Raw genomic sequence first — 10,480 nt, 5'->3', positions numbered from 1 at the left:
CGGAAGCCCACCCCTCACAGCTCTCTCACAGCTCTCTCACAGCTCTCTCACAGCTCCCTTCAGACCCGTGGTCCATTCCTAAAGGTGAAAACACAACATTTAGGGTTTCAGATGCTCTCCAGCACATGATCACACATCTCATTGTCTTAGGAATAATCATCAAACGGCACTGTTGGCATGTGTGGGTGGCACGACCCCTGTGTGAGGCATGAAGGGCCTTTGCACAAAAAGGATGGGCCTGCCTGTCAGCCACCTGTGCCCAGTCACATTCACATCCCTCTTCCTACCAGTTCCCTCTCCGCACAGAAAAATCGGGAAATAAGCACAATGGAACAAAAATTGTCTCAAAGTTGAGTTTGTTAAACGTATTCTTGAAGCAGAAACAGAGGCCTCACAAACCTGCTCTCGCATAAACACTCATTTTATGGCAATTTACTTTGTGTTCTCAAGTAATTCTTTTTCTATCTTTTACTTAGCCATTTTTTCAAGTCATTAAGTGGCATCACTGAAGCTTCATAAAGATTTTCATGTATTTTATTGTACTTTTCCCCACTGTTTTAGCATTAACCTTGTGCTCACTCCACTGCTAAGCTGGTCCCAGAAACCTGAATCCCAAAGGCAAAGATCATGTCCAGAAGACATACAGCAGAAACCACTGACCCAAACTGCCAAGGGGATTTATTAATTAAAACCCCAGATAACTGCAGCTGGCCCATCTAGGGGTATGCTTTTGTCTGTGGAGTTTTTAACACAGAGAAAAGCCCTCCAAACAAAAACCATCTAAATTGCTTACGACATGCATGCAAATACGTGCATTAAAATTAACAGGACACCTTAATACAGCTAACATCTGTAGCTAATAACCCATCTAAATGACAACAAACATCCTAACATCTCAGTGTGATGACACAACAGCCATGGCTCATTTTTGGGCTGTGGGCCTGCCAGAGATGGGGCTCGCATCCAAATTACTGCCAAAGCAGCAGAAATCACAAGGCTTTTTTCAAAGCCACCCGTGTTTCTCCAGCACTGTCCCAGGGCCAGAGGCCACCTTTCTTCTTTCTCCCTGTCCAGCCCTGCTGTACTGGGCCTGTTTGATGTGATCAGAGGTGGGCTACAGCAGCTGGAGTAGTTTGAAGGTCAGAAGGACTTTTACATCCCTTTTCATTTCTCAAGATCAAAGTTTCAGTGATAGATTTCTTAAGTCAGAAGGATTCATTTTGTTTTCCTTTGCAGTTTCATTAGAAGTCTATGCATTTTAATGCTCTTCAGTAAAGCCTACAAATTACAGAGCCATATTTATTATTACCAGAAGAAAACCCAGCTCTCTGCCGTTCTTCCTCCAAACTCATTCAAATTACCTTTTTTCCGTAACAAAACATGGAGACACTAGCACCACTTGGCATTAGCCTCCTGTCGCATAAATACATTAGCTAATGGGTCTGTTTGCAAGCTGCAATGGTCAATTAAATACACAGAAAATATCATCCGAGTGACAGTGCTGCATCCCATCTTAATCCCATCAAGGCATAGGCAAACAAGCTCATCATAGTTTGCTTCTAACCCTGCCATCCTTTTAAAGACAGAAAAGCCAGGTGGATTTTTCCCCATTCCCTCTGAACTGAAGAGCTAACATTGTTTAGGGCACAAGTGGATTGATTAACTTTCAAGAGCACTTATATAAACACCAGACACTTAGTCAATGTTTTTTTGCTCTTTTAGCCTTCTTGTCAGAGAGAAGTATAAAACTGCCTAAAAGGCACAGTATAAATTTACTTTCAATCTCTTTTCATAGTCTTTTCATGAGCAAAAAGTCACGAAACAAAAATAAATAAACTTTTAACACCATTTCCAGACCTCTGTGTCTAGCACAGCAACAAGCACAGGGCTGCAACATAGTGGTTAAGCTGCCCCATAGGCAGAGGGGCACATTAGCAGGTGCCATAAATTCTCCGTGCTTTGTGCCCAGCACAACCCCATAGGCACCAGCACAGATAATGTGGGTGTCACAGGCAGCCACCCACAAATGCAAATAAATAGTTGTCTTACCCACACAGACCAAGCTGGCAGGCACTGTCTGGAGATGGGGGTCACTTGCCAACCTCAGGACAGACCTGTCCAGGAACACACCGCATGGAAACCTCAATAGGCAGCTGTCCCCAGGACTGATAATTTTTCTGGTTTGTTTGTTTGTTTATTTCTCACAATAACATGAAGATACCAGATGAGCTTTAATCATTTCTTTCCCATTTTGTGTCACTGCCCTGAGCAGCACTGATTCAGGAACAGCATGAGGGTACAGTCCCTGTCCCAACACTTTAGTCTCCATGCCACTGCGACATTAATCTTTTTTTTTTCAGCAACTACTTGTCCCCAGGAATAAGTTATTTAAACAAAAATAATTTCTCTAGCAACTGATAGGTAAACAAACATAAACCCAGCATGGCCAGCGAGCAAGAGCAAAACCTGCTCTACTCAATGGCCATCCCTGAACTATCTGTAATATGGTAGAAGAGGTCTTTTCCTACCCAAAGCGGAGGCCGTAGCAGGCTACACACTCACAGCTTCTCAATGCTGTGCTCAACAGCCCAGGCAATTGTTTTGAGCTGCCTTTCAATGCAAGACAGGAAAATTAAAGCAAGCTCATTTCACACAGTGCTCTGCTGGCTCCAAAAATCCCAGGACAGTTATAAATCTGTGCAGTTTTACTACTTCCGATATATCCTACCAGCACTGGATGTCTGCGCGACAATAAATTTCAATTAGAGGAGGAACTTCTCTCCCTTTCTAGGATATTCTTGCACGCCTGAAGATAGAAAGAGAAAACAAACTAGACTTACAATAAAAGAGTATTATTTAAAGTTACTCAGAAATATTTACCTACCTTTATTGGAATTTATTACTAATGACTAGGCTAATTTTCATTGATGATTAGGGAGGAATAGGCATGATTTCTTACTTGAGATGGCTGATATTACTGTACATTTCCAATTGTTGCCTGATTTTATTGCAGATTTCCAATTGCCTAGTTGTGTCATTGTATGCAAAGAAAAGAAACACAACATGAATGAACTACAGAATATTTATATGGATACTAATGACACATGCAAAACATCCTGTAATAAGAAAACACCACAGTGCGACGAACGCTCAGGATTTACAAGAATGAACTCAAAAAGTTTACCAAAAATAACGTTCCCTGTAAGTCTTACACAGACACCAATGAGCAAATTTATTAGGATAGAAATGATGAGGAGGCATGTATATTGTCACTGCAGATACAGTTATTTAAGCACAGAAGACCTATTTCTCCAATATGCAAGACACCTGGTCACTCCAAATTAGCTACTTTAAGGCTGCTTTCTATCTCAGTAACATTAACCTAAATTCAGAATTTGCTGAAGTTCTGCAAAATCAAATTCATATACTGTTACAATAAATCCTAAGAAGAAGCTAAGTATTGCTGCTTGTGAGATGACTACGGCTCTTGGGGATGAGATGCCCATTGAAAATTCACATGTGCTCTTACTTGCCTTCACAGGGATCTCCAGTCCTCCCCTCCCAACCATGCTGGTCCGATCTCAGCCACAGGGAGGACAAGGGGGCATGACTGCTTTCCCACCAGATACGCCTGGGGGCACTGAGATAGCTGGCTGCTTCACAATATTACTAGATTAAGACATTGCAACCCCTGTCGCCACACTAATACCTGTTTTCCTTGGTGCCTTTTTATCGATTGTTCAAATTAAATAGTCTTAATAAAAATTAGATTAGAGATTAAAAGTTTATTCCACGTACAGAGTACTGCACAGCTTTCCTAACAAAAGTATTACTCGTAATTAAATGACGTATCTCCATCAGGACAGGCACTAAAATAGAAAGGACTACCACAGAGATCTGTGTATTAGAAAACTAGCAGGTGCTAATCAAAAGGGTAATAGCTAGCAGCCAAAACAAAGCCTAAACACCAAAGATTTAATTCATGCCGTATTTTCTATGCTGTGCAGGATTTAGGAGAACACCTGTTTATGCTATCCTGGGACACGCACCCTACCAACAGAAAGCAGGTGTTAAGGCTGAAGAAAAGGATGGGTGATAACTCAGAAGATTTAATCACCATCTCCTTACCCTTCCACTCAGTACTGCACATCCAAGTTGACCTTCTCTTCAACCAGAGGCTAAGTTTATGCCTGCACTGACCCTCGGAATTTTACAGCAGCTGCCATGAGGCACTGAGCTATTGTCTCAGATTTAAGCACTGCTAGTTATAGGCAACAGCCCAGGGAGAGAGCTTTGAATGCAGATGGAAAGATGTTTTGGTGTCCTTTTTTTCTCCTGAGCAGTAACAATAAGAGTTTCTTCTCCTTCATGCAAAAGCAGCTTTATTCTAGTTCAGAAATTGAAACTTTCCAGCAGACTATCCACTTATAGCCATGATAAATCAGAATTGAAACCGATAAAGGTCTGGGCAGAAATTTTTTTCTTGTCAGTTTTTCTTCTCGATCTCAGTAAGCATAAGAAAGCAAACAATCATTAGCCGATCAGTTAATTCAGTATCTCACTACAACTTTTCCAAAGTAGAATTCTGGTCTAATAATACAGCATAGAGTTTTACTCAATACCTATAAATTAACGAGTGCAAGGTAGGCATATGGGAAGCATTTTTTTTTAAATTGCATATATCTGTCATGAAGTACACTATAAATGCACTACAAGCGTAATTATTATATAATTAGCTGTGTTTGTAAATCCAGCAGTTTAATCATGTTCAATTAACCACGTTACAATTGGACCACTTGATAGTTAAATGTATTGTTAAACTGAAGAACACCTGGAACATGTCATTAGTTCCACTACCAATAAATTAACTTCAACTAAAATCTGTCACTAATAATTATTTTCCTTCCTTCCTAGTGTTCCACCAGGATTAAAATAATAAATACCCAATTCAGATCAGCAATTTGTTAAGACATGATCACAGGAGCCTATCTGCTGCCAGTTTTACTTTTCTGTGATACATTCATCAGCAGAGATGACCATCTCCTGTATAAGTTACTGTTTCTCCTTGCTTTTAATTTTCATTTCCAAAAACTAATTTTTATCTGCATGGGGTTGGGTTTTATATTTGTTTAGTGCCTGTGTGTGTGCATGTAAGAACTACCAGGTCAAATGTAAAAGGTTCCCTCTAGGTGAGGAGCAGGGAGAGGTGATCACGCCTCTATATAGGCAGCTGACTATTCTGCAAATCGAGATGCAGGTTGCAAGACATCTTTCAAGCTGGCCCTGCACATACCTACACCCTGACAGTCCCCGAGGCAGTGCAGTACAGGGCATGCACGCAGTGCTCCAGGAAAACCGTTTCCATTTCTACACTCGAAGGACTCTGACAGCCTGCATAAACTGCAAAAAAGCAGCTGAAGTAACTTCTTCTAGAGCTAAATACCAAGAAATTGCTCTGCAAAAGCACAATCCCCAGGAAAGCGCAGGAACTCCCCAGGACAGAGCAAAACAGCGATGATAAAAAAAAAAAAAAAAAAGCAGCTGAGCCCAGCTGCCTACAGCTCCCACGTTAGCAAGCAGGCTCATTGCAAGGGTAACAGGAGCTGGAGCTACTTTTCAACTCTAACCTCGACCATCTGGGTCACTGTGCTCACCAGGGAACTGGTCATGAAAGTTGAAAACACCTCAAACCCCATTAAAGCAGCTCAGGAATTCAACACTGGAGTTGTCATCCGTTAAATGCAGAGGTTGGGTGACATTTCCTCAGACATAGCCAAGCACAAGCTCCTGCGAGTCAGAGCGGTCGCTGTGACCCCCCTACAGAGGCTACAGCTGCTGCTTTACCAGCAGGTCTTAGTGCAAGTAAAACTGGGCACGTGCTAGGAAAGTTTCTTTATGCCAGCACTTCAAGCCTTTTGCTTACCAATTTAAAAACACAGACAGATATAAAAGTGAGAGGCCTTCGAAAAGCATCCATTCACAGAAATAATTGGAACGTTTTCAACAGAAGAGAAACCTGACAATACAACATATACAACGCTAAATTGCAGGGTGTATCTTTAGGTCTAACACTCCCATTCACTGTTATTATTCCCAATCACTGACACCTCCATTGCAACTGAGGCAGCAAATCTCAAATGCTGAAAGGAAACAAACGTAACGCAATGACAGACCGCTGAACTGAATGTCATCTCATAGCCTTGAAATCAAGCACTCAGTAGGCCTTAAAAAAGGGTTGGACATTTGTATGAACAACAGCATACACTATTGTAAAGATTAAATTAGGGACTTGAAACAGATGAAAGGCCTCCAGAGCTGCAGCAGACACCCTGGTGGAAGGAGCAGGATGTAACCTCGCTGCTGCTGGGTCTCCTGCAGCAGCATTCAGAGCCAACTACCACTGACTATTGACACCAACTATTTATAAACCTGACCAACCACAAGATAGAAGATGGTGAAAAGAAATAATTTCTTTCAACCTGGACACATACGGAGTAATTTCATTTGGTGTACACAGATTCTACTTTCCTTTGGTGTGCTGGCAATATGCTGCAGTCTCTTTCTTTTCCTTCTCATGTAGATATAGAGATGAAAATTCCATGAGGCCTTTGATCACTGTGGACTGTATACTAAAAAAAAAAAAAAATGCAAAGGAAAGCAGAAAATGATGTGAGAGCAAGCCTGTGACAACCAAGGGATGAGGTGCTGCTGATGCAGAATTTCAGAGTTAAAAAGCATGTAATCACCAGTTTTTACCTGGAGCCATTCATCACAAGGACATTTAAATATAGCCAGCAGGATGTTGACAATGCTGCTATCTGGCAGCCCAACCAGTACAGAAAAGGACAGCCCAAGTGACTGAAGTTATTGAAGAAGTTACTTGTCAGCCAATGTACTTAGTCTTACTTGTCATTAGCATGACTAGGTTGCTATTACGTGGGAAGATGTCACTGAAGCAGTGTTTCCCAGACTTTTATTAGGAGAAAAGCTACAAACAAAAACAAAAACAAAAAACAGCCTCTGCAGCCTCACATCCATTTGGACTGCTGTAGCCCAAACCGTCAAAAACAGTCCAGGCAAAGTTGTACTGTACTTTTAAAAGCTACTGAAATTGCTCCAACATTTGTTTTCTGATTTATTCATCCTAATACCAGCTTGTTTTCTAAACCAGGAGACTACACAGAGGAACAGGACCACACCTAGTATAGAAAGTATTGTGGATATTTCACGGCAAGTTAAAATGGGCCTGACATAATTCAGAATCACACTACAGGTGTGCTGGAGTTAGAAGCATAATTTAATTTCTAGTCATCATCGACTTCTCAGCCATATTTCCCTTTCCCTCACAAACATCTCCAGCTATTGTCACCTACCACCCTCCTCAGGTGGGCACAAACAGGAGTCCCACTACATAGTACAGCCTTCACATTTCTTCACCAACTTGGAAGTCTCGGTAGAAAGGAATGCTGCTACTACAAGAAAATACCAGATTTATATATAGTTTGCCTATAGCTGTACATCTGTCCACTATTTTCAGAAATTTAACTCTAATGGAAGGATTGCATATATCAAAAATCAACTCTAAGAAATTTTACATCTCCTGTAGTAAGTGATGCAAAGAAAGATGACCTTCACAATGAACTGCTGTTAACTCACTGCATGAAAAAAAATATCTCTCTTGCATGCTGTAATACACGATACAATTATTTGCCTCAAGCAAACTGAAATTGAATGGCAGAACCAGCTGGTTACAGATGGTAGTGTGAAAAGTTCACCTCCTCCTTTCTCTGCTGCTTAGCTGCAAGAGTATTAGTCAACAAAGCAAAGGATTATTCGTACTTCACTGTTCAGATTAAAAAGGATAAATTCTAAAAATGAATCTATAGCCTTCACTTCAAGCAATAACATCCAGTGCTCCAACAAAGGAGGAAATAGCTTTGATGAAACATCAAATGAGATAATGAAAAAGATCACTGAGATGAGCTTAATATGAATACCGTGCAAAGTTTACTTTTCTGAAAAAGGAACTCAACCCCTACCTTTATACCTGACCTGATTTAAAAAATGATGGGGGGAAGGGCAGGAGGATGTTTAGATGAATTGCTGGCTGATGAGAAAGTAAAACAGAGGATATTTGCTTGCTAGGGAAATGCTGTTCCACAGCGAGCCGGTCATCAGGATAGCCATGGAATGAAAAAGGTAAAACAAGATGGTATGAAGTAGAAGAAAAACAGGAAAATATTTTTAAATATTTACAATTGATATTCTTTTTGTAACTAATTCTGATTGCTCTTGCTCACCAGCGCCATGTTTATTTTTACTGGATAACTGAAGGATTAAATTCTAGAATAGAATAGTTCAGCTGGAAGAGACCTTTGAAGATCATCGAGTCCTACTGTCTGACCACTTCAGGGCTAACCAAATTTGACCAAGAATTAAAAGATAAAAATTGCATAATGACAGTGAAATGGCATTAAAACGTAGGTGGAATAAATGAATATTGTTTTTAAGGCTTTCGGCTGAAACACAGTACGAGCAGGAAGATGCTGAAGGAAAAAAAAAAAAAAAGACTTCAAATCAGTTTAGAGACAAACAGAAAGAAGGGCAATTTCACAACTAAGCGCTAAAACACTGAAGACATTGTTCCAACACAGAAACAGATGAGCAGTGCAGATGCAACATTATACTCAAATTTCTACACACAAATAAAGCACAGGAGAAGAGCTAAAAGTGATACTTAAAAGATGGGGATTGTGAACTAATGTGTATAATTAAGCCACTTAAATTAACTCAGCTCCGTGTTCTTTTTACAGAGAAAAGGAAAGCAATAGATAATAGTCCCACACTGCGTATAGAATTTAGTAGGGCATTCCTACCAAAAATGCTTTGTCTTCATTAAAACTAATGGGAAAAAGTTGTTCTAAATAAAGAATTTCTAACTTTACAAGTCCAGAAATTTTAAGGGACGATACCTATTAAAAAAATGCTGCCATTCTGATTTGCTGTGACACGTACAGTAACGAAAAGTAAGGAAACAGTTGGTTTCCCAACTTTAGCACCCTGTGAAGTCTAATATGCTAATCACATTAATCCAACTGAAAATCCATTTAAATAAAGCTATAATTTCTCTATTTATAAACACATGACTGGAAAAACACTCCCCATCCTCCCCCAATAGCACCTTTTTTATCCAGCAATAGCAAAATGTAGAAAGGATATATAAAATAAAGTTAAAAATGCAAACCACATGTTAAACTCAACTTAAAAGATAAGAAGCAAAAATGGGAGTTGATGTTTCCCTTCATATTCTCTTTTGGATGCTGGAGATGAAGTACCAAAGCATCCAAACAGCCTACACACACAAAAAAGAACTGCAGGTACTATGGATGAGTCACGCCAGGGCTACTGAAAAGATCATTTACTTATTTCTGGGACACTTAGCTTTCTGGTCATCAATCCACCGAATTCACAGAAGTCACCCTAAGTAAAGAAATCATTAATTCCAGGTGAAATGAAGCAGAAAATAAGCATGTTCAAAATGCAAATGGTCTTTGTTTCCTGGTTTTTGTTTCCTGTTATTCCCTCCACTTCCCCCCCCCCCCCCCCCAGGATATGGAATAAACAGCAGAGGAAAAGAGCTCTGGTATAGGCTGATTTATTTAATGTGTCAGGAGAAAGAAACAGATTCTCACCACATAATCCTTCACAATCCTTCTGCTCCAGAGTCTTGTCTCTGCTTTGGGAATACAACTTTATATTGTTCTATTCCATATTAAATTTTATTTCTTATAATAAAAAAAAAAATAAGTGAACGGTAACAAAAATTGTTTTTTTACCATATCCCTGCTGACCCAATTATCTTTTGAAGAGGTATAATTAGTCACTATAATTATAAACGTTAATGCGACAGAAGCATTAATATTATTCAAGAAAAAAAATCATCAACTCAGTTCTAATCCTCACAGTGAAACATTACAAAAATGGTGAGTAAATAAATGATAAAAGTTCGCAGCATATTCTACAGGCTGTTTGCCATCAAGCTGCACCCCAGAAAATAAATAAATGCGCACGCAATCCACCCTTATGTCAACGTTATCTAGGTGTTCTGATTGCCAGTTGATTTTCACCCCATGAGGACCTAACCTAGCTGTTTGTAAAGCACACACAGGTAACCTACGCGCAGTACAGCAAGGCATCCAGGCAGAGCAATCCACATGTACATTTATATTCATATGTGCATAAAATGCACACATACTTGCATGAGTGCACTTATTTGCAGAACTATTATTTAACTGTGAAATTTGCTCAAAACACATGAGCTCTTCAGTAACCTTTTCCTTACAGATTCATTAAATAATAGACCAAAATCAAAATGATAACAGTATTCTTCAAAATGCCTTGGTAAATGTCCTGGTGACAGCAGCACTCTCTAATCCAAACAATAAACTTTTTCTTAAATAACAAAATTGTGTTGGCTGTC

The sequence above is a fragment of the Anser anser genome (assembly GCF_964211835.1).
Source record: "Anser anser genome assembly, chromosome: 7".
In the NCBI taxonomy this organism is placed as follows: domain Eukaryota; kingdom Metazoa; phylum Chordata; class Aves; order Anseriformes; family Anatidae; genus Anser; species Anser anser.
This window is presented reverse-complemented; position numbering follows the sequence as displayed.